At 48.9% G+C, this 24,139-nt stretch overlaps 1 pseudogene across 1 annotated transcript; it reads left to right on the forward strand.

Annotated features, from left to right (window-relative positions):
- Positions 1-6,517: 6,517 nt before the first annotated feature.
- Positions 6,518-23,815, forward strand: LOC144106792 (piwi-like protein 1; annotated as a pseudogene). The gene is made up of 6 exons (XR_013309116.1): positions 6,518-6,834; positions 11,518-12,368; positions 12,729-12,869; positions 16,367-16,939; positions 17,672-18,055; positions 23,195-23,815. The product of XR_013309116.1 is annotated as a piwi-like protein 1 (transcript).
- Positions 23,816-24,139: the final 324 nt, after the last annotated feature.

A 24,139-nucleotide genomic window follows, 5' to 3' on the forward strand; every position in this document is an offset into this window, starting at 1 on the left:
GTTTCGGTAGACTTCCGCATCATCGCCACTCGGGCTGTTGATGCGGACATGCGTGCAATCTATGCAGCCGGTCACAGCAGGGAATTTGCCGATCTCATAAAAGTCCCGCATCAGCTTTTCAAACTGCGAGACGGCTGAAAACTGCACCAGCATCGGGCGCAGGTGCTTGGCAATCAGCAAGGTGACCTTGCCAACTGCGCGGCACACCGTGGGCTGCGAAATCCGCACCAGATCCCCGGTGACGGTTTGGAAAGTACCGGCCCCATAAAACCTCAAAGCCAGGAGTAGCTGCAGCATCGGAGGAACAGGCTGTCCCCTGTTGTCGGGACTTTCACGCAGGGGCAACACGGTGAGCAGCTCCCGCACGGCCGGCGTTCTTGGAGAACCGATAGCGGGCGAGGAACTGCTCGTCGTCGTAGGGCTCCATGGGGTTCCCCCGATCTCGTAACGCTGGCCGTGGAATCTTCGGCAACGAATGGGCCTCAGAAAATACTACGTCCATGGCGTGGCAAGCGAACTCGAACGCAGCTACCCTCCGCGCGACGTCCGATCGGTAGGTGGCCATGTTGGAAAATACAACGAAGTCAGCTTCAAGCAAGCTCCTCAGCCGACTTGAAGTTGGACCGAACTAGGATCGAGCCAAGCCGGTTTCAAGTCGCACTTCAAGCCGAGTTTGGTTTATGAAACACGATGGAGCTCACTTGAGACCGATGGAAGTTAAGTTCGAGCCAAGTTACATTTCTGCATTCGGGGGTAAGTTTACAGAGACTCTGGGCAAGAACTTTACGCCAAGGCGCGCTAATATACATAGAAAGCACAGTGAGTCCCAAGCCAAAAGTATATCGTGACCTGAAAAAGCTCTTGAAAAAGTATATCCTGAAAAAAGTCTGCGATGCATCTAGTTAGGGTATCATATGTCAGCAGCGGCAGAGGCAATTCGAAGGCGCCTTTCAGAATTCCTGCAGGATGTTTCACCCAAGATTAACAGCAATTTGAAAAAAAAAGGGCTTTCCGAGTTACAACAGCGCTTTGATTTTTTTTTTTTGCATGAAATTGTCAGCAGTGCTGTGCATCACAATGCAGCTAAGACGTGCTTACAAGCAGGTTGGTTAACTAATTCTCATTAGTTAATTTGTATTTCTAACTTTCACTATTAGGCTTCTTTTTGCCCAGAGGCTTGACGCAAATGATTTCTAACATCTCTAAATACTTGCGTGCACATCTTCGCAAGAATTCGCGTATCTTTTAGGTCCGCGGTCAACAACTAAGCGTTTCCAGCGAACAGCGAAACGTCGAGGGCTTGCTATACAGCTACGGTGACAGTTGCGCAGTGCTGCACGTATGAACTCGAGGTGACCTGTTGCCAGAGGTCGCCGGCTGTAAAAGAGGACTGCTTTTGCAAAAAAAAAATACTGTTACTGGATGTTACTGGGCTTAATTCGAGGGCTGCCTTCATGGGCTACCTTCGAGAAAGTATTATTCCTTAATAATACTTTATGCCTGCAGGCACAGTGTGTCAATAAAAATAAACGTCCTACCCTGGTTCTTCTCTTTCGCGTAATGCCTGTTTTCCTCGTTTTCTTGTAGTGAAGTTTATATCGGCTACGCACAACTGCGTAACACCGATCTGTACAGAGAGAAAAAGCAGACGATTGTGAGAAGCAGTAATTTGCTCATGGTGAATTGTTTATTTTATTTAGATCATACTGTTAGTTTCGCCAAAGGTTGTTAGACGAAAGGGCGAAATTGACAAGCAAAAAGCACAGGAATATACAAATGCAGGCGCAGGAATTTAGAAAAATAAATAAATAAATGTCATTGCCGCCACAACACAAGACAGCGTTTCAAGTGCCAAGCCGATAGTATATTGAAAGGAGCGTTGATGTTTGAAATAAAAGGGTACAATGCCACAATTGCACGAGGCAAATCGAGAAACAAGGGAGGTGTTTCTGGCAAATATTCAAACAACAGAAATTACATTAATTAAAGTGCAATAAGAAATAATACAGGACAATGATCGAGAAGAGATGTACTTAGATTCGGTAGAAATTCATTTAGTGACGGGCTCCTGAATGTATCATTTCTTAGTGAGTTCCACTCTCTGACTGCTTGCCAGAAATAAAAATACCTAAATGTGTCGCAATCGAATCTAAATTCCGTTAAATTTTTAGAATGTCTTGTGCGCATGTTTCTTGTTAATGAGTGGGATAGGCATTGAACTACGCCTAATTTCAGGGCTCCACTCGAGAGTAGGTAAAGAAACTTCAGGCGTGAAAAACAGGCTCGAATGCTGATAGTGGGAAGACAAGCTTGATGAAGCGACGGTAGGCAAGAACTGTATGTCGAAACGCTCTAATATGTGCAAAAGGCCCGGTAAGTACCGAACTAAACGGGTAACGTATTAAATAGTTGGTTACCGATATTTCTTGTTAGTGTGCCATCGGTCAGCTCTTGTTAACTGGGCCTTTCAAGGGTAGTAATCTGTAACGATTCTTTTGGCTCTTCTACCATTGCTACAGTGGCGACTTGTGACGTCACAACTGACAGCTAAACAACCAACATCACTGGACAGTTCCTGTACTGGAGGCGGATCTGGTAAATGGAAAAGAAGCTAGCGAATGAATCACGAAAAGAGTCCTCTGCTGAATACGGCTCGAAAAGATACTTTCTCAGTAAGGATACTTTTTTGGACATTCATCTATCCCAGAGCTTGTTATGAACTTAAACAAACAGCACTAGAGCGTCGTTGTTCTGAAATCCTCAGGGTAGCCTAACTTTCAGAGGGGGCAGCCTTCTGCTATTTTGGCAAATCGTCGACCGTTGTGAAAACATCGCGACGAACGAGGAGGAGTTCGCGATATTTTTCGGTCTCTTGGATATAAATGGTCCACATGTCGTTTCCCACACATATCACAGCCGACCACGATTGTACCTTCGACGAAAATCCTGCGGCAAAAAAAAAAAGAGCGTTGACGGAACGGATGTCTCGAGTACGCCGCAATTAATACGGGCTATTCCTACTGCAAGATATCTGCGTGTTTTGCTACAGGCATGCATGCCTGTATCGGCGCACGCGATTAGACGGCAGGCACTGCCGGGCGCTCCAATCGGCATGCTGGGACCATCCGCCTCGCTCGCAAGCGCCAAAGTGATCGTACAACACCTTTCCGCCTCACGTCCGCCTGGCGGCCGAAAACTGGCGGACCGCTCGCGAAGCAGACGTGGCGGAAGGCGCTCCGAAACGATCGTACAACGGCCCTTAAGGAGCTCATTTCGCAGGAAAGTCGGCGTTGTGGACCGTTGGCGTTGTTACACGAAACACGACAGTCTCAAAATAAATTTTTTTAGGGCACTTAAGTCTGCTTACGCGGAGATAATGCGAACGCATGGAACTTTGTACAACGAGAGTTTTTCCACGGCGGCAGTAGGTGTTCTGTGTTTATTTCTTGTTATTTTGTGCGATTTCTCATTTCAATTTCTGTTTATTTCTATTTATTTCTTGTCAATTTCCTTTTATTTATTGTTTTTATTTTTCATTAATTTTTAATGTTTCTTGACCTTTAATTGTTTTATTTTCCTGATGCCATGAGTTTGAGTGTGACACGTTTCTGCGAACATCCCCGCTGGCGAATCATGAGCATATAAAGGCTTTCGCCTTAAAAAATCGCGTAGACTCTGGGAATGGAATCAAGGTCTCTCAGATTGCGAGGTGAGTACGCGCTACGAAGGCTCGTCGGTTCGAACTGATTAGAAGGCGGATTTTGTGAATGCGTTGTGATCTCTGACTTCGTGAAGTGTCCTTTTGTACTGATGCGCACATGAGTAATTATGAGTGTGCAAATTTTGAAACGGGACCCCATAAAAATCGCGGTCTGATAATGCATTTCAATTAACTGCCGTCAGCTGCTTTAACGTAGAGCCATCTCTGTTATAGAGATGAAGTAAATGCGAATAGCTTGCACTGAGGCACGATAGGTGGTATGATGGCCGTGTTCGGATTGAGTTTGTGGAGTTCGGAGTTCCAAAGCGATTCAGGCTATGAGGGACGCCGTACTGGAGGGCTTCGGTAAATTCGCCGATCTGGGGTTCTTTAGCGTGAACTGACATCGCATCAGGGTTATGGATTTTAATTTAGGGAACCAGCAGACGAAATATTTGAAAACGTCAACTGGTCCGAACTCTGTGCCCGGTGGTAACATGACGGTTTCGCCCCTGCGCGCGGCAGAGTGGGTGCAACACATCGCGACCTTTTTTGGCTTTGCAGACGGGCAGGCAGCGGTTGTCGGACCTGTGTGCGTCATGTTTTGTGCGGGTGGCAACCATTGCGATGTCGTGGTGCTCGCACCGCCCGAGCGCCTCTGATGTAGTACGCGTCCGTGTGCTCTTGTGTTCAACGAACGCGACGCCAGCGGGGACGCAGGCCTCCATTACAGCCTTTGTATTTCACTGCAAACTTCCTCCCTTCCCTGAAGGCATGGTTGAGGTGTCCACTGATATGTGAGGAAGTTACTGCGCCTTTTCTTTCCTCTGAAATCGCAACGGAGACGCACAAGGGCCAATTCACGGAGCAGCGTCACTGCAGCCCATTCGCGACCTCTTTGGGCGGCGGATGGGCTTTCTTTAGAGGCCTGCTAGAGACACCGAGCCATGTGTCTCATGGGCAAGGCGTTGCGCCGAACGGGCGATGGCGTTAAGTGGACTCCTTGGCAGCGCTGCAACGCACTGTCGGGTTCCGCACTTAAAGCCGACGCTTAAGCGTCCTGCAATGTATTGTGCCGCCTTGTTAAATTTGTTTCTCACTGTTTCGCGAGCCTGTAATCTTCAATGCAGTTGTACGTTATGCCTATGTAAGCTCGGAATGTCGCGGGTGTTTGCGCGTTCTACTTTGCTAGCGTAGACGCTCCTTAACATCCGATAGTTACCGAGGTTTCCTGTTTAGTGTCTTTTCTTGTTTGTGTGTGCGCTGCGCAATATTTCTTAAAAGTTTCTTTAGGCCTTGGCAGGTCAGCCACTGCTTTTTTTCGTATGCTTCATTAATTACATACGCTACCTCGTTAAAACAGACGTGGTCGGTCATCTAGCTGTCGCTAGCGTTCTTTCATTCGAAGAGGGCTCTCCTGCCGAGTTATTCGCTACTCCGTTACGCGATCACGTGATCACCGATTGCATCCACCCCGAGCTTTGCTGTTGTGCAGCTTTGTCGTGAGGCAATGCCGCGTGCGTGAACCGCCTCTTGGACGCTATACTTAGCTGCGAGCTACGTGCAGCGTTCGTGGATCCCCGGCGTGTTTCATACGAGGCGAAAAGGAATATCTGCACAGGCACGCCCTCGTGTACTTGAGCTATCGGTGCGCTGTTGAGAGCCACATCTCTTGGTGGAAATTAGGAGCAGCCATCGAACCAGACACGTATAAGCGCAGTCTACTCCGTCCCGTCGTAATTAATTTGCAGGAAGAATATCCGCCGAAACGATCAGCCTCGCAGTGCATTTCAGTGATTGCATGGATGCCTATATATTTTGGCTGGTGGAACAAAAATGTTTAGTATAGAGCGACGGGTGACTGTCAGATCCTTGATGCGAAGAGTTCTGGTAGCACCAAGCGGTTGTGGATCTTAGTGTTTGACGCAGCAGTTGAGGTGTACTCGTTCGGGAAGGAAATAAACGCTCTCGTCAACGCCTTAGTCGCGTTGTACCTCTACCCGAACTAGCCGGAACGCAATGTCGCAGGTAGTGCCTAATTAATATTTGCGATTGAAAATCACCTAAGCCGTACACGGAAACCCATATTTCGGTCGGGCCTTATACCCAACCAGGTGGACACCGAGATAGCGCTCTTGAGCAGCGAATGCCACCATTTGAAGCACGATGCCACGTGAGTCAGCTTCGTTGCTGTTGTCCCTCTGCTGCTCTGTCCTGTCGCGCTGCATCAAACAGAAGATCATGCCTTTTGAGATCCAAGCTTGTTTGTTTTGGTTTGATTTATGGGGTTTAATGTTCCAAAGCGACTCAGGCTATGAGGGCGCCGGAGTGGAGGGCTCCGGAAATTTCGACCACCTGGAGTTTTTTAACGTCCAATGACATCGCAAAGTACACAGGACTCTAGAATTTCCCCTCTATGAAAATTCGACCACCACGGCCGGGATCGAACCCACGTCATTCGCGTCATTAGCCGAGCGCCATAAACACAGAGCCACCTCGGCGGCTGAGGTGCAAGTTGTGTTATCCCCCGAAAGACATGAAAGCGCGCGCGTGTGCGGAATGTCAGCGCTCATGTAAGGGTGCTATGCAGTCGCCTCCCCATATATGATCCCTTTGTCCTCCTTGTATTTTAAAAGTGACGACTGTGTCTTTGTTCGTCGCCGCATTGCTTCTGCTGCCCACTTTCACGCTCTGGGAGTCGACGAGGCGAGGACATATACCTAAGCGGTCTCGCCCTTGAGCTGTCTTGTATACAACACCACTGTACCGGTGGGCATCGCTGTAACTCAGCCGGGCTTTTTTTTTTGCAGAGCCAGATGGACAAAAACAGTGGCGATAAAGCACCTCCGCCCGTCGGTCGCGCTCGCGGCCGTTCACGCGGCAGGGCACGGACCGTGGTCGTATTGGCCGGAGCACAGGTGGCACCTACGGTGCCTCAATTTCCTGCTGCCATGGCGCCCCTAGCGGCGCTAAGGCAGCCCGGTGTTTTGAGGCCTGCGATGGTGTCCTTGCCGTCGATGCCCGCCCTCGACAGTGTGGCGGGCCTGTCGTCCTCCATCGACAGGATGGCCATCGGACAAGGGGCGCACCTCCAGCAGATGGCGGCGATGGCCCCTTCAGCTGTGGTACCGCAGGTCAGTTATCTCTTGTTTACTGCGACAGCTGTTAAAGGGCTGTTGCCTGTGTTTTAGGCCTTGGTCTATGGGGTTTAATGTCCCAAAGCGACTGAGGCTATCAGCGTAGTGAAGGGCTCCGAAAAGTTTGACCACCTCGGGTTCTTTAACGTGCACTGACATCGCACAGTACACGGGCCTCTAGAATTTCTCCTCCATGGAATTTCTACCGCCGCGGCCGGGATCGAACTCACGTCTTTTGTGTCAGCAGTGCGCCATAATCAATAAGCCACCGCGGGGCACCCCTGGGTTTTGCGTCGTAGTAGCAGTAATGCGCAATGGAAAGATGGTTGCCATGGAAACCGTCCGAAGAATGTCCGGCGAGCGTGGAATGTGTAGGGTATGGAGAGAGCGAAGGGATATGTAATCGGAGGCGTTTCATTCTATAACGACACCTGTTAAATTCCCGTTACCTGGGTTTCGCGTCGTATACTGCTAGTGAAGAACTTCAAAGTGACGCTGCTCTGTAACTATACGCGTATGCATGCCGCTATCAAGTTCTTCATCTTTCTCTCTCTCTCTCTCTCTCTATAAATATATATATATATATATATATATATATATATATATATATATATATATATATATATATATATATATATATATATATATATATATATATAAATGAAGGTAACCACGCAGCAGCCCCTGAATCTGGCATTTCACAGTGGTGACACGGAAGACAACTTGCCGAAGTTCATCCGTATACATGAAACAGCTTAGCGCATTAATCTAATGGCGGGAAGCTGCTTCAACTAGAAACGAAGCTTTTCTACGCTAAGATGGAGACGTGGAGCGCAGGTGTCGCCTTTGCCGTCTGTGGCAAAATGAGGATACTCGGTACTTTTTATAGTCGAAGATCTCTGAGGCTGTGGCGCACAGTCGTTCACATTCAAAATATGTTCACGGCAACCCGCCGCGGTGGCTCAGTAGTTAAGGCGCTCGTCTACTTAGCCGGAGTTCCCGTGTTCGAAACCGACCGCAGGGGCCGTGTTTTGATAGCGGCGAAACGCAAATGGCGCCCGTGTTCTATGCGATGTCAGTGCACATTAAAGATCCCCAGTTCGCGAAAAATTTCCGGAGGACCTGCACTACTGCACCTCTTTCTTATTTCACTCTCTCCTTTATCTCTTTCTTTACAGCGCAGTTCGGGTGTCCACCGAGATATGTGAGCAGTTACTGTGTCATTTTCTTTCCTGAAAACCAATTTAATTTTCACACGTTCAGATCGAGGGGCAAGAAGAATAAAACACCGTTTTATATTAACGCGACAGCGGTAAGGAGCTCGTTTCGCAGAAAAGCCGGTGTCGTCGGCGTCTTTGGTCGCGAGCGAAAAATGGCGCATCTCGGTGGACACCTGAACCCCGCTGTAAGCGAAGGGATTTTAACGTGGCAGCGTTAAGGATTGATTGATGGATTGGCGGATTGAGTGAATAATTAATTGATAAGTTGAGTGACCGGTTGATCGATCGATCGATTGATTGATTGACGATCGATTTTTCTTTCTTACGGCACGATCCGGGTGTCCAGCGAGAAATGTGAGACAGGCGTCATTTCCTTTCCTTGAGAGCAATTGTTCATTTCATTTTTCCTCTCTTACAGCCCGGTCTGGGCATCCACCGAGATATGTGAGACAGATGACCTGTAGGGTTTGAAAGAAATAAGATCGTGGTGAGAGAGAAATCTACTTATGGATAAAAATGGGGGCGGTTATGGACCTAGGAGAGAGCATAGCAGGTAACAGGTGACCTTCTTCTGGTCGAGGGAGCCATTAATCTGGTCACGCACAAGGTTCCAGTGGGATGTATCGAGTCTGGCGCAGCGGGTGGCGATGGTTGTACTGAAGTAGGCGAGTTTACTTCGATTACTTGGTTGGTTCTAGAATGCGCCTTAGTAGGCACTTACGGCGTTTCAAGGGGCGGTTGGGGTGTAGATCTCGAACAGGGTGGTAATCGTCTGCTGCTCTGTGCCTTGTTGTCGAGTGTAGCTAATGGTGGAGAGCCATGCGTCGCAATTGTTCGGGTGCTGGACTGGGCGAAAAAAGCAGTCAGCAAAAAGTATGCCAATGAGTTAATTTGATAGTTCTTTTACGACTCCGCTTGTGGGTGTCGAGAGAGAGAGGCATATAGTGATCACTGACAAGGCGGTTGTTAGTGTGGGTCTCCGGGTGGCTTCGCCTGTTGGTGTGGTCGATGTGATGAGGATTGTGTAATGCAATTTGGTGGTGTAAAAAGTGTAGCTTTCCCGGGCGGAAGGCAGTGACGTTGGAAGCACTGAAATCCCCTGCAGGGATTCTCATTTGGAAACCAGCTCTGCATTGAACGTGAACAGGGGATGGAAGAGTCGGTGTTTTTTGTGTATGTGTTTGGGGTGAGGGGATTTTAAAAGTTAAGAAATCATAGCGGTTTATATTTTGGAGAAGGGTTGTAGTAAGCGCATCCCACTAGACATGGGCCGAGAATTGCAGGCATATACAACTGCTCACAGCGCTGGTTTCGGTGTATGTAGGTGGAGACAAGAGGGGATTCAGGAGGGAGGCTTGCACAGCCCAGTAGCCGTGGAGGGTGAGGGTGAGTGGGTGGGGGAGGGTGAGGAGCCATTTGGTGAAGGGGAACATGGCTAGATTTTCAGCTGTGGTAGTTTTATTGTAGAATGTGGAACGCAGGAACCCGCTACTTTAAATCGCGGAGTCAATCTATTTATTTATTTTTTTAATATATATACCTCAAGGGCCCTTGGTGAGGGCTTTACATGAGTGGAGGGCCCAGGAGGCAGTGACCGAAGGTTGTGGGGGCACAGAGGCTAGGTATATAGTCCTGGTTAGAAGAGTGGGGCGCTTAAGAGATTAGGAGATCACTTCCCATGGCGGTGGGGCAGTCCGCAAGGGTGGTGACTATGTCTTTAAGATCGGCTACAGCCTTATTGACGTCGTCAATGCGGGAGGCGAGAAGACTGACGACTTTGAGAATGTTCGCGACCATGGATTTCAGGCTGGTTATGCCTTGCAATGGGCAGGAGATTTGTTGTTCGCATGATGCCAAGCAATCTTTAAAGGCAGCACATTACTGTTCGATGCAAGTACTTGATGAAGGGTGGTTTGATGAAGTTAGCTTGGGTGGTACAAGGCAAGGGAAAGGGCTAGGATGGTAAATGACTTGGTCAGCGACGGTACGGGCTTAGCAGGTGTTGACTTGGGGAGCCCGCACTAGACCAAGGTGATGCGGGATGGCATGGTGAGACCTCAGCTGCTGTCCGTTTGTTCCGCGGCGAAGGTGTCGGCTGTGATCGGGAATGGGGTTGCGTTGACGTGATTTGCACTGGAAATCTTTCGAGTCTAGCCCAAGTTGCTGTATGAGGGAGGACGAGTGTCGGTGCCCCTTCCGATCTGTGTCCAGAGGCGGATGAGGCAGGCGATCACCTGAGTTGAGGTCCGAACGGAGATCTATGGAGTGGGGCATGGTAAATTTGTGGGTTTTTTTGCGTCAGAACGGCTGTCAGTTGCAAAGATACGGTCCAGCATTCAGTGAAGATTAATACGGTGACCATAGGCCACCTGTATACTAACTCAGTCCGTTTGCTGTGGGACAGAGAAGCTTGCATTGAAAGGGGGTGGTCCCCTCCGCAGTGGTAGCACCACGGGGTGCAGGCATGAGGCTCTTGTTCATGGAGGGTGGCTGCATAAGTGCAGCAGCACCAGAAAGTTGTTCTGAGCTTTTTAATATGCGATGCCCACACTGTAGGCATTTTTCTCGTTTTAGAGCCTTAGTTCGATATGGTTAGCAGCCATATTGCTCGCACCTATTTGTAACAGTTCAAAAGAGCAGTAGCTTTTACATCAGCGCGTATCTGATGTAACAGTTGTACGGGTTGTTGCAGTATTCAAGATAACGTCGTTGATGCATGCCTCAAGAGGAGTATGATTTAAGACGTAAGCCTATCTTCACTCATGAGTGTCGTGGACAGAAGTTGTGGACGAAAATTTTTAGCACGAACTTCAATAAGTGTTGTGGTAAATAAATGTATAAAAGCAAAGCAACAGTTCACAAGCAGTTAACATATATGCAATGAAATTTAAGTTAACAACAACACAAAAAAACATTAAAATAAAAACAGATAAATAAAAACAATAATTAGAAGCTACAAAAATGAATAGTAAATGTTAACAAAAAAGACGAGGAATAATAAAAATACTGAAAAATTGAGGGAAAGTTGGTTTTTGAGGAAAGGAAATGAGGACACAAACTGCGTTGTAAGGGAAGTGATAAAGGAGGGAGTGAAATAAGAAAGGAAGCAAGAGGTGCCATGTGGACATCTCCGGAATAATTTCTGCCACCCGGGTATATTTTAACATGCACCGACATCGCACAGCACAGAGGCGCCATTTGCGTTTCGCCTTCACCAAAACGCGACCGCCCATGAGGGATCACACCAGGGTACTCCAGCTCGATAATCGCATGCCTTAACCGCTCAGCCACCACGGTGGGTGAAAAATGGAGGGAAGAAACAGAGGACAGGGGAACGGTTTCGTAATTTCGCACTTAAGGAGACAAGTGCATTCGTGTAATTTTAAGTGTATGCGTAGTGTGAGCAGCGGCTTTGTGTGCAAAGCTCTCTCCCTCCCTCTCTCTCCGTGTTTTCGTGCAGCAGTTCCAGTTCGCACCGGCCGTCACACCTGACGAAAGTGGCGACGGCGGCCGCCCAGTGGGCCGGCGTCACCGCGACGAGTTCGCCGTCGTCGAGGCGCGGCCTGCGCACATCGACAACAAGAGGGGCACTTCGGGCAGCCCCATCAATGTTGTGGCCAACTACTTCCGGCTCATCTCCATGCCCCAGTTCTGCATCCACCAGTACCACGTGGAGTTCACACCGACGGTGGAGTCTAGTCGTATGCGGCGCGCCCTGCTGGTGGACCACATGCACATGTTCAACAAGTGCCTCGTGTTCGACGGCATGTCTGACTTGAAGTCGCCCACGCGGCTGCAGCAGGACATCACCGAGGTGTTCCAGCAGCGGCGCACCGACGGCATGATCATCTGCGTCCGCTTCAAGTGGGTCCAGGAACTGGCCCCGACACACCCGGAGCAGCTGCGCCTGTTCAACACGCAGATGCGCCGCAACCTGGAGCGCCTGGACTTCGTGCAGTTCAACCGGCACTTCTTCGACAGGCGCGCCGTGTCGAGCATTCCTCAGCACGGGCTCGAGCTGTGGCAGGGGCTCGTCACGGCCATTGGTCAGCACGAGTCGGGCGTCATGTTGGTGACGGACACGCTGCACAATGTGCTGCGTCGCGACAGCATCTATGACCTCATGTCTCAGATCGAGCACGTCCCGAACTACAAGCACGAGTGCGTGAAACGGGTCGCGGGCTGCATTGTCATGACGCCGTACATTGTCATGACAAGACCTACCGGGTGGACGACATCGACTGGGACCAGAACCCGGCCTGCACCTTTGATACCAAGGATGGGCCCAAGACGTACGCCGACTTCTACCGGGTACTTCGCATGTTATAGGTTCTGTGCAAAGTTGTGAATTAACTGGTGGCGTCGTCACCGTCACATCAGATAGTTCTTCCAATATACTATGCCAGGAGGGTCCATTCCGAAGAGGTCCCCGAATTTTTCCAAGTTTGTCTCTCTATCTGGCTCAGCCGCCTTTGACTGAATCGCGTTTTTTTTTCTTTGATGTCGTCTTTCTGTGCCAAACCACAGCTATCTGACATTCAGATCATTTCGTTGCCTCACAAACAGTTATCCATGTGTTGCAAAGCCCAGCGTATGTGAGAGATCGTGTGCTTAGCAGTATAGCTGCAGGTATGACCGACCCCGTCTGTCTTTGGGCGATGCCATGTGCAGAACCAGTACGAGAAGCGCATCCGCAACATGCGCCAGCCGCTGCTGGTGGTCCGTCCCACGGACAAGGATTTGCGCGCCGGCCGCACGCAGAACATCTACCTGGTGCCGGAGCTGTGTGTCCTGACGGGACTCACTGACGAGGTGGGCAGTCAGTTCGAATGAAGTGCTGTTTCTCCTTTTCTACGGCGGCCGCGGTTAATGGGCATAACTGCTGTGTTCGCGACTTGGCCGTAGACGTCCGCGCGTCCAGGGGGTTTGAGGAGGAGGCGCGGAGGAATGGGGTCATTGATCCGCCACTCGTTGAGCGTGAATACTTGAAAGTACAACGCAGTGTGGTGGGAGGTGGTGGTGGTGAAAGCATTTATTTAAAAATTGCAGAGAGGTTGTAGCCAGGAGGTTTAAAGAGGAGGCCTGAAGGGATCAGGCCTCTGACGCGCCGCTAAACGAGCGTGAATACTTGAAAATACAATGCAGTGCGTTGGGAGAGGATGAGGTGCAGTGGCAAGACAGAAAAGGGCTCTGCAGTGACGGCGCGGTGCGGAAAAGGGACATTGTGTTTAGTTGAACAGCGCAATAGTTGCAGCTGTGTTCTCGTGTAAGGCACCGCAAACCTAAATGTTTGTCCATTTGTCATTTTACAAACCTCATGGCACTTCTAATCTGCCAGCCATAGTGCCAGGAACTCTAGACCAACAATTCCTATACGGCTCTTCGCCTTGCGTCTCTTTTGTCAGCGTCAGCTGATATAGTTGTAGTTTTTTCATAAATCCCGGAATTGTACCTTGTCATCTACTACAGCGTCAGACTTAAGAGCATAATTTAATTCAATTCGCTTGTTATCTGCTTGCCACGGTTGGCAGGTTGCAGAGTGGAAAGAGTGAAATCCAGCTTTCCGTAAAAGCGGAGAGGGGGAGGGAAAATACGAGAGGGATGGTAGAGAAGGTGGGAGGTGATAGGTCGCTAGATCAAATCTCACTCATTCTTATGACCACGGCTGCAGTTGGATACACCTCAAGAACGAAGCGGCTTTTCCCCGTCAAAGGACCTCCTTCCAGCCAACGGCGTCGACCGATTCTCATGACAGTGCAGTGAGCGGCGCAACAGTGCAGTGTATATAATATAGAATATATAATATAGAATATAGAATAAGTGCCACCTGTTGCTAGCAGGATAAAGGCAGGACAGCGCTCGGGACAACGGGAACATGGCTGTCGCAGTGCATTACTATCTGCCACTGCGTCATTCGCGACGTCGTCTATCGAATTTCGCTGGTTTACTCTGCTGAAGTACCAGACGTCCTGTTTGGAGTAGAGTACATCTGCTGTGAATGCTATGCTACTCCACTCTCCGCGGTGGCCTTGTGGTTAGAGCGATTGGCTACTGAGCCCTAAGACCTGGGCTCATGTCTGCGTGCTTCGATGGAACCGAAGCACGAAAGGAGCCCAGGTACTGTGCGATGTGAGCGGACGTTAAAGAATCTCAGGTGGTCGACATAAATGCGGAGCTTAAACTCCCTCAGTTTAGAATTTACATTTTACATCGTGTCATGGACGCTTGAGGCCGTATTCCGAAGGTGTACATGGAACAGGCAGGTCCGCTTCAGTCCGCCGCGCCGATTGGTTCGAGACCGAAAGGCGAGCGTGACGACTGCATAGCGACACCTCAAGTATTTTTCTATGCTACGTCCTATTATCGTCATATTGCACTTAGTACTGCATCAATAATAGTCACTCCATCAAAGACAGAACACGCGGACGCTATTAGAACCCCAGGTGATCTAAATTATTCCGTGCCCTGTATTATGGCGTCGCTCATGGCTTGTGTTGCTGTGGAACATTGAACCCCATATACCGTACTGTACCGTTTTAGTCGGAAAACACTACTAAAATGGGTTATCCTGGAGAAAGATCTTGCGCTGTTTGTGGCTTTGTGCCATCACTGCCGACGGTGCCGCCATCGTTTACAATCCTAGCGCGCACCGCTTGGCCAATGCCCTCACCCGTAGCGCGTCGCCAGCGCACTCCGCCTGTCCGCTCACAGCGCGCGACAGCCATTATGGTCGGAGTCACATGAGCAATCTCTCATGCCGTGCCGTGTCTTTTCGTGCGGTTGCATTTGAGTGGCTAGGCTTTATGCAGTTCTCCTTTCCCACGTTTATAGAATTTAGGCGAAAATTAACTGCCATTTTTATTCGCGCATGACCACATAAATTTGTTATTCTATTATAGGCCTCGAGGCTATACTAGCGCAGCTTCCAGGGCGTTTCAATCGGCACTAAATTTCCCCACTAGACGCCCGCTTATGTCTCCGCTAGGCCCCGGCCGTTTTGCTTGGAACAGGAGAAGCCCGTTTTAAGCTTCCTCGATGGCGTTTCCACAGTGACAGAGGCAACAGTGTCGCTATCGGACCACGCTATAGTGCCGCCTAAAATGCACTATCTGTCTCTAAGCTTGAAAAGGTGACAGTTTCTAGAGTTCTTTTCCACTGTAAACGGTTACGAGCACTTCTCAGGCGTTATCTTCGATGGTGGGAAGCATTCGGAACTTCGCTCCGAATGCTTCCCACCGTTGAAGAGCATTCGGAAGCATTGGAGTGAATCAAATGCTTCGCTCCGATTGCTTACCACCGTCTCGGTCTAAAGAGATCGCTCTCCGAGCGTGTCAGCAGCTTCAAGCGTGCTATAGTATACGCAGTAACCGTATCGACATAATACCCGTGAAGCTTGCTTCTTTGCGATGCGCGGCGTACTCGTGGGTGTGCTATGAGATACTCCTTCAGCCCTTTACGGGATCGGCACGCATTAACCGAAATGTTTGCGATAAGCCACTACGCTGTAAGCGGGCATCAGGATATGAGGCTGAATGGGAACGTAGGCAGGGTACTTCATGCTGCAACATTTAAGCACACCTATTGCTTATGCGACTATGCCTTGAGCGGGCTTGGCGTGGTTTTACTGCATTACAATACAAGTGCTGCAAATGTTTAAGACTTATACTAAAAATCTGAATTTTACATCGAAAGGTTGGAAAGCAGAAATGGTGGTTTGTGGTTCTGCTTCTTATATTGTTTTTGTTTGAATTGATTTGAAGGTGCTGCAAACGTTTGTGGAGCAACGGGCTCGTGGATGGGAGGGCATCAGCATCTTTTACCGTTCTTTGGTTTAAGGCATGCCAATATGAATTTACGCACTTGGTGGGCACTTAATGCATAGCCCGCTAGGTGTCGTGGTCGCCAATAGCACATGTGCTCCTACAAAGTCCCGTAAGGTGGTTTAGCACATAATGTGTATACGGGCCTTCTGGTACCCGACCGGAAATTGTTGGCCGTCTCTGAACAGTTGAAGCTACTCATATAAGTGCCACTGTCCGCCACCGCGGTGGCTGAGTGGTCATGGTGCTCGCCTGGTGTCCTGAAAGATGCGGATTCGATCCTGGCCGCGGCAGTCGCATTTCGATGGAGGCGAATTTGTGGAGACTTGTGTGCCGTGCATTGTCAGTGCACGTTAAAGAACTCCAGGTGGTCGTCGAAAATATCCGGAGACCCTCCACTACGGCGTCCCTCATAGTGTAAGTTGATTTGGGACGGTTATATACCACAAACCACAGTCGCTGTCTAATGGGCCCTCGATTCTCTCGCAGATGCGGGCCAACGTGTCCGTGATGCGGAACCTGGCTCAGCACACCCGCGTGGAGCCTTCCAAACGGGTGCGGAACCTGCTCGAGCTCATGGAGCGCATCAACAACAACGAGGCCATCCGCAATGATATGGACAACTGGGGTATCCGGTTCGACGACTCGCTCGTCACAATCGACGCCCGCGTGCTGCCGCCCGAGAAGGTGATGCAGGGCAGCAACGCGTACCGCTACAGCGCGGCAACGGCCGACTTCTCGCGCGAGACGCGCGACCGGCTGCTGCACGTGGCCGTCGCCGTCGATTCGTGGATCGTCCTCTGCCACCGGCGCGAGGAGGCCAACGTGACGGAGTTCGTGCGCACCCTGATGTCCGTGTGCCCGCCCATGGGCGTCAAGATCACGCAATCGCGCCTGGTGCTGCTGGACAATGACCGGCCCTCAGGCTTCGTACAAGACCTCAACCAGCTTGCAAGAAGGGGCAATATTCAGCTGGCTATGATCGTGCTTCCCAACAACCGGAAGGACCGCTACGACCTGATCAAGAAGGAGGCCTGCGTTGACCTCGGCCTCCACACGCAGGTAGGCCGAGGCTATTGTTCTTTGCCGCCCGAAGCGGGTAGCAAGATCCAGTAAAAATTCTGGATTTACTTTTCAAGACTTCTCCTGACTCTGTTCTTGCGATGCTCACAAGATGGCCATTGTACAGGGGGCCTGCGGCTTCGTCAAGCTGTGCTCATTACAGCTTTTTCTCTAGACCAACAGCATCATGTATGTTGCATTTGATGCAAACAGGCATTATTATTATTATTATCAGTTGGAATGAGTGTTCCATTTGCCCTTTGTCTGCAAAATAGGGAAAATGTATGGTGTGCTGTGATGTTGTGTGCTTTCCAGGACTCAAATAATTAGGAATTACCTCATTTCAGTTGTTGTTCAGTTGGTATCGTTTGTATAATTGGAGGCTCCAGTTGTTCATAACTCGCGAGAATGCTGTGCACAAATAAAATAATCACTTCATTTGACATGGTGAGCACCGAGCAATTCTCTGGCCAGGAGCATCACTGTCTACTTGGTCGTACTGTAATGTATATTGCTGTCAAGATTAGCTGTTGCCTCATTTCCCAGCACTGTAAACACTTACGCCAAGAGCGACGCGAGGGCTGTCTCGGTGTGAAAGTTGGTCGACGTGTATGTAAGTGTTAACGTAGCAAGGAGCTGTAGGGTCAGATGAGGCAAGTAGACTCAGGAAAGCAAAGTCATGGCTAACGCAGTACAGTGCATAATGGTGATGATGACCCTCATTGTTTCCAGGTGATCCTTGCCCGCACCATCGGCAACCGCAAGACCATCCGCTCTGTGGCCACCAAGGTGGCGGTGCAGCTGAACTGCAAGCTGGGCGGCGAGGCCTGGTGCCTGGAGATCCCGCTGGCCAGCACGATGGTTATCGGCTACGACACCTACCCGGATTCGAGCATGCCCAATCGCTCTGCGGGCGCATTCGTGGCCAGCATGAATAAGAGCCTGACGCGCTGGTACCAGCGCGTCTCCTTCTACGACACCCACGAGGGGCTGGGCAAATCGCTCGCCTCGCTGCTGCGCGACGCACTGCGCCAGTACTCGCAGTGCAACGACGGCGCCTCGCCCGACCGCATCATCTTCTTCCGCGACGGGGTGTCCGACGGACAGATCCCCCAGGTGAGCATTTCTGGTGGTACTCTGTTTACCTGCAGTTTTAACGCGATAGCGTCAGAGGCCTCGTTACCCAGAACACCCGGCGTTGGCATTGTGAACGAAAAAATTCTCCGCCAACGCTTCCCCAGTGTTCGACTTCACAGTGCCAGCTACGGGAGCTTTGTATTTGCAACGGTGTGCTCAGCAAACATGAGCAAGAGTAAATGCGAATGTTCGAGAATGTTTCCTTTCCAGAAACATCCCTTCTAAGACACAAGCAGCGCCATCTACATCATGGATTTTGCACATCTATTGCAATTTACAGACAGGTTCGCTATATCCGGTATATTTTCTCGTTATGTCAGGTAATGAATGTTATAAACGTGTGCAGAACAACAGGACTAATCGTTTGACACCAACCGGAACCCCCTCCTACGGGCGGTTCGGCCGCAATGGCCGCCTGAACACCCTCAGAATTTACGTTTGGGTTGGGAAGGTCGTTGGTGCGAATCTCGCATATATTTTCGGCTTCATCTCAATTAGCAGTTTTATCATCTGGAATATGTCACATCATTTGGCACCATTTTGGAAATTCTGCATCAAGCAGGTGGCCCCCAGAATTTATGAAAATGGCACCAATATACTAGCATGTATATAACGAGTCGAAAGTATAGGTATCTATTCAGGCGCAATATACCCACTGTTGTTGTAATGTAGCGAGGTCACGTGGTAACTGTTTTGGTCAATTTGACCTTCATTGCAGACGGACGCTTCCTTGACAAACTTAAGTAAAGTCACGAGCATAACTATGGCAGGTGGTGCCCACAGAGCAACCCAGGAGGCAGGTGGGCCATCTAGGTCACGTGGCCTTGCAGTGGCGTCGCAACCTGCCTACTGGATAGGGAGCAAGCTCCCCACCATCGCAGATGGCAGTTAATAATTGGTCGCTCGAAAAGAGAAGCCCGGGGCACACAAGGGCGAAGGCACGTTTCTCATTGCTTAACCGCTGCACCACTGCACTCGGAGGGGTATGAGGAGTCCCATGGTTCTATGAATGTACAGAATGACCTTCTGCACATATGGGAATCAACCTTTTATGCTGTCACGTCATATTGTTAAGGCAGAGCCTAAATGTTCTCAAAATTTGTACTGTGACCATTGAACTGTATTGTTATTTCTTGGCTTTACATATGCTCATTTTTTTCTAGTTTTTTCCCAACCTTCCTGGACCATTCGAGCTCTGCAGTATTATTTAAATAAAATCAAATTATGTAAGTGCATGTGGATTGTAATGCAGGTTCGTAGTGCAGGCATTTTGCGCTGTTACTGTAGTGGTGGCGAACATACGAAATTTCCGGAGGCCTTCATTACGGTGTCCCTCATAGCCAAAGTCCCTTTGTGACGTTAAACCCATATAACCCATTAACCATAAATATCCAAATACAAGCGAATAAGTTTTACAGGTAAGCTGCTTAGCTAAATTGTAATCTATTGCTACATAACTATTGTGGTTATTAAGATAGTCTCAATGAGATATGTAGCTGGCCGATGCTAATGCCATCCCTCAAAAAATTCAAATATAGTTTCTGTCGACTTTCAGTAGAAATACATCGAGACTCTATTACTGTTCTTGGCAGGGGATGCCAGTTCTCAAGAGTTTCCAACATTTACTGGTCGAGAGGAATGCCCACCTTTCTCTTTGCCGCTTTTGGAAAAAAGGAATTTTGAAGACGTGATTATGGCCTGGTATATGGCACTGTCTAGCTTCGAAAACTGCGTGGCTTGGATGATGGAGGCGTCGCGTCATCTTATCTCTCCCACCTGGATGGACCGTTGAAGGTCGCAGAAAGAATTTTTCTAACCATCTTTCTAGATAATAACATGGTGTGCCTGTTTTGTGGCGTTCGTCACCACTGGAAATAAATACATGGGCGCGAGGATTCATTACATCTTGGCAAGCATTTTGTGGGTGCTAAAGTGTCCTGGCGAGACAGAGTTCGGCATTTTTCCCCTGTCATACTGCAAGGTATTGATAAGTGTTTGCTATAGAGTGTTTCGTAGCTGGTAAGAAAAAACATTTTAGAGCGATCAGTTGGATTGATGCAGACGAAATATGACAGCATTCTTCTTCGCCTCACCATTCTATTGCAGTTGTCATTTTATTCTAATTATATTTCTATTCCAATTCTGAGTCCATGGTCTTCCACTATCCAGTCTACTCCAGTGGTTTTCTATTCAAAATTTGAGATTGCGGCAATTCATCATACCACTACCAGAGCAATGCTGTAGTGGTTATGCGATATCCTTTACAAAATTGGTCTATAGATAGTCTCTAAACTTGTTATAGACTCTATTGCCTTCCTTTAGATGTTTCCTTGTCTATTCATAGTGTATAGAATGTCTACAGACAAAAGTCGACTACAAGTGTATGGCCATAATTTTATAGAATGTGTATAGACTGCCTATAGGATTAGTATTGCCTACAGACTTTTCTCTAGCATTTGTCCATAGACAGTCTACAGACATTATAGACAGCAGTCTATAGACAGTGTATTGACTGTATAAAGAAATTTCTGTAAGGGATACCTCTGCATGTCCATTTCAAACAGAGCCATCGGTGGGCCTCTGAGAACCATGTTGTTCTTCCCGAGCTGTGCGAGAAGGAATGGATCAAGGAAGCTTCAATTTCGCACACATCGTTCCCTGGGAGGCTATATATTCTGAGCATGGGCCTGCTCCTCATCCTCATTCATCGGCCCACGTCTTGCTTCTCTCCCCTGCAAGAGGACAGTTGACAGGTGGAGGGTGAAGAGAGGGAAGTCCCTCTAAGGCGGGTGCTTCACGTAGACGTTGCTGGCGAGTTTCCGCCTTCATGATCCATTTAATGCTATCACATCAAAAAAATTGAACAGGACGCTTAAACTTCGCAATAACGGTATAATGCGATAGCGGAGTCGGTTAGGTTTTTCATTCTTAGCAGTTTGACACCTTTGAACGTATTTTTCTCCTTTTCTCAATTGTTTCAGTTAAATAATTGCACAATTACCTCCTAAATTGTCTTAAATAGCATCGTCAAGCATTGACTTATCCTTCTGAGAGTTCTGACATCTTTGAACACCGCTTTTTACGTTTCTCTTTTCTGTAATATGTCAATTTTTCAATAAAATCTAATTATTTCCTTACCTCGTCATCGCCCATCCCACACCAATGAATCCTCCATCACTAGAACAGCAGATTAGCATGAGAGGATTTTTTACTTGATAATAATAATAATAATTGGTTTTTTGGGGGGAAAGGAAATGGCGCAGTATCTGTCTCATATATAGTTGGACACCTGAACCCCGCCATAAGGGAAGGGATAAAGGAGGGAGTGAAAGAAGAAAGGAAGAAGAGGTGCCGTAGTGGAGGGCGCGGGAATAATTTCGACCACCTGGGGATCTTTAACGTGCACTGACATCACACAGCACACGGGCGCCTTAGCGTTTTTCCTCCATAAAAACGCAGCTGCCGGGGTCGGTTTTACTTAGCCCCGATTATAAAACGCCGGTTCGAATTCCTGCCGCAAGCTAGACTCGAACTTAGTAAGTTTATACTGCGCGAAACGCTGAATCATGAGACAATCCGGAACATTCTGCGGAAAACGCTTGGCATGGTAAGATTTGTTTTACGCAACCCCCATTATTTTCGACACGAGGGGCCGAATACGACGGCGGTTTTTCAACCGAACGAGATGTATATTTAATCGCCTAAAAACGTTTGGAAATGAGGGTATCAAAGCTGCACGAAAGCTGCGAGATATGGTGTAGTGGAGGGCAGGGGGATAATTTAGACCACCGGTGGCCAATTAATTTTTGCAAGCTGTTCTTTACCTTCTATATACATTGCAGACTACGCGGGTATTTTTACATTTCGTGTCCGCTGGAGATGATGTGGCCCCATGTTGGAAGTTTCATCCCGCAGGAAACTGCAGTAGTGGACCACGCTTAACTTTTTGCCGAGGCGTTGTAGTGATTACAGAAAGGTTTTATTCCACAGTAAACTTACGTTTTCTTCTAAGAACAGTAACTTTTTATCGCAAGGCAGGCTGAATTTTGGAGTAATAGAACAGGATTAGGAGTCAAGAGACTGGAGCTCTGAGCATCTGGCATGTACGTACGCACTGATTTGATTCCCGGGAGTTCCGAATAGCATGAGGAAATGTACGGATATTGGAAACATTGCAGATGGCACCTGCGTGAGTGGTCGATTTTCCATGAGGATGTCATCATGGCTAGAAAGTATGTGACAGGCATGCACGTCTTGCTCTGGACCAAACTCGCGGCAATACAGTGCGGTAATCGAAAGTTTAAGCATACTGTTTTTTGGTGGTTTCCACATGAGGTGACGGGGGCTGTGTGATGATGTGCAACATGAAAATTCGATGTTGGAAGCCCGAGCAAGTGGCGACAAGCAGATTAGATTTGTGCGCGGGCTTCCACCATGTTCCATCAATATACACCAACACGGCTGCCACTGGGACTTGGGTGAAAGCTCCTGGTGAAGCTCCTGGTCACTATATGCTATCACGACAACGTTCGAACGAATTGAGTTATTAGAAAAACAATGTTTGCGTTAGATTGAGCATCAAAAAATCTCGAAGGGGAAATCATGAGGTGCATGTGCGGTAATTTATTAGAACCAAAAATGTCCCGAAAGTGGGCTGGGCTGGAGGAAAAGTGGCGCAAAATTTGAAAACACCGCAAGTAGGCGGAGCTAAAGCGTGCCGACAAATCTGAAAAACCAGAACTGAAGACGGAGCAAAGCCTGGTGCCATATTTTAAAACGAAGCATGGCGCCAAGCTATTAACTCAAAATGGGCAATGATGGTACTTAATTTAAGCAAAGAGGGGCGAGAAGGCATCAATGCTTACGCATTCCTTCAATGCGGGTGCCACAGTAATCTCACAATTTTTATTACTATGATATAAATTGGTCTCACAATTCTCCGTATTTCAGTCCTTCACTTTTAACCTTATGTCACCTCTCTGCCTTTGAACCACCAATCGTCCAACCACTCTTTGGTAACTTCAAATGCCCTCTGCTTTCAGCAGAAATACACTGGCAGGTGATGCTGGTGGCGGCAGCGGGCGCGACTGAAGCGTGTCTCTGTTGTGCGCGGCGCAGGTGAAGGTGTGGGAGATCGATCAGATCCTGGCCTCGCTGCAAGCGCTCTTCCCGGGCGTAGAGCACAAGCTGGCCTTCGTGGTGGTGACCAAGCGCATCTCGACGCGCTTCTTCGTGTCGGGACGTGACCACGTGACCAACCCGCCACCGGGCACCGTGGTCGACAGCGAGGTGACGCGCCCCGAGCGCTACGACTTCTTCCTGGTGTCGCAGAGCGTGCGCCAGGGGACCGTGGCCCCGACGCACTACAACGTCATCTATGACACGACGGGCCTCAAGCCGGACCACATGCAGCGCCTGGCCTACAAGCTGACCCACTTGTACTTCAACTGGCCGGGCACCATCCGCGTGCCGGCCCCGTGCCAGTATGCCCACAAGCTGGCCTTCCTCGCGGGCCAGTCGCTGCACGCGGAGCACAACCCGCGCCTCTCCTCCACCCTCTTTTACCTCTAAGCTGCTGGCGTTCAGGGTTTGCTGACGTTGGCTGGTGTGAGGAAGGTGGGAGAAGGCTTGAGGCCTTCTTGAGCGATGCTTTATTTGTTTCGCATTTTATTTCTCGATATATTTTTGTTTGAGCCCATGGGCTGTTTTTTTTATAATAAACAGATACTGGTTCAAGACTATCTGTTGTCATTCTACCGTGATGTTGTTGAGCTAAATGACATGTGCTGCCCATACATACACCCATCACGGTTTCACAGCAGGCATTTTTTTATTGTTATTGGAGTATTTCGGGTTGTTCCAGAGCATGAATCTGTTTATTGAGTTATGAATCTGTGTATGTTATGAGAAAGACAAAAACAAACGGAATAGCAGGGAGATTAACTACCCTATGCAGCGCCCGGTATGCTACCCTACACGTGGGAATGGGAATGGAGGGAGAGACAGAAAGGGGAGACAACAAAGGGAGATGATCACTTTTCCACGTGTCCGTGGGTCATTACT

The sequence above is a fragment of the Amblyomma americanum genome, chromosome 10, assembly GCF_052857255.1.
Source record: "Amblyomma americanum isolate KBUSLIRL-KWMA chromosome 10, ASM5285725v1, whole genome shotgun sequence".
Classification (NCBI taxonomy): Eukaryota; Metazoa; Arthropoda; class Arachnida; order Ixodida; family Ixodidae; genus Amblyomma; species Amblyomma americanum.